Below are 1,340 nucleotides of genomic sequence, written 5' to 3'. Positions count from 1 at the left end.
TTCCTCTTTGGCATGAACCATTGAATCCATACCCCAAGCTTTGTTTCAGCCAGGGGACTTAATGACAGCTCAGAGGACCCATGAAATTAAAAAAAAATTACAACAAAAAACTGTTTTCTGTGCATGTCTCTCCGACCCTAAGTCTTTTATCTTATGTACATAAAACTGCTAAGTCAGCTTCAGCAGATCAAGACCTAGGTACATAACATCCTATATACCAGTGTTTTCTGCTGGTAAACAGAAGGAATTGTTATGCATAGCGCCCTTTTGGCAAAAGAAGTGAGAGATTCTGGGTCTGCCCCGCTCCCCCCGTGGCCTGGTGGGCTGTAAACTCCAGAACCGCCCAGCGGTTCCCAGACGCATTTGGTGGAATGGAGCAGCTAGGGCCAAGGAAGAGGGTGAGCTGCCGATGCCTGGCCTTTCTCACTTGCAGTGGGAGAGCAGATTGGCATCTGCATTTTTCCGTGGAAAATATTTCCTCAATTTTCTGCAACCCACTTTGCCCAAAGCCTTCCCTGCCTCAGCAAAGCGGTCAGCCTCGAGCTGCGTCCCCCCCCCGCCCTGCGGGGTAGGGGCTCCTCTTGACCGTTTTGGCTTGCACAAAACCGCCCCCCGCCATGATCTCGCAAGCCTTTATTGGGGTGGGGTATAGAAATCTAATCAACACAGTAAATAACTGCTGCATCTGATACATAACTCCAGCAACACAATAAATAATTGCTGCATCCTATTTGGTCTAATAAAAGGTATCATTTCTGAACCAATTTTTGCACCTGAGTAATGAAACTCTTCCTGCAAGGACTGGCTCTCCTGGGAGATTGGTGCATGGAAAGTCTCAAGCAATGAAGACTCAGCAGTATTGATTCCCAGCTTGTTTGCACAGCGCTTCCCCTCCTGGGCCATCAAGCATTTTGGGTTGGGTTGGGTTTTTTGTTTTGTTTTGTTGTTTGTTTTGCGGGGGTGTTACAGGCAAGGCGATGCGGCAGGCGGTGTTCGTGCAGCGCCGAGCACTCGGGCAGGGCGCACGGGGCCGGGTGGGTGGGTGCCTGCCTCCCGCCGCGGCGACCCTCGCGGTATGCGGCCGCCTTTGGCAGAGGCACATGAAGGATTTCATTGAGTGTGAAGACAGAGAGCAGAGACAGAAAGCAGAAGGAGGCGGCCGCAGCCTTTGTAGTCCCGGAGGAATGCGGAAATGTTGAAGCACTATGTCAAACTTTTTTGAAACGGGGTCAAGTCACATTCAGCCAGCGTGGGAAAGCCGAGGGGAGGGAGGGAGGGAGGCGCTGCTGCCAGGCGCGGAGCGAGGGAGGGAGGGAGCGGGGGCCGCCTGGGCCGGGGCC

The sequence above is a fragment of the Alligator sinensis genome, unplaced genomic scaffold (assembly GCF_000455745.1).
Source record: "Alligator sinensis unplaced genomic scaffold, ASM45574v1 scaffold1011_1, whole genome shotgun sequence".
Classification (NCBI taxonomy): Eukaryota; Metazoa; Chordata; order Crocodylia; family Alligatoridae; genus Alligator; species Alligator sinensis.
This window is presented reverse-complemented; position numbering follows the sequence as displayed.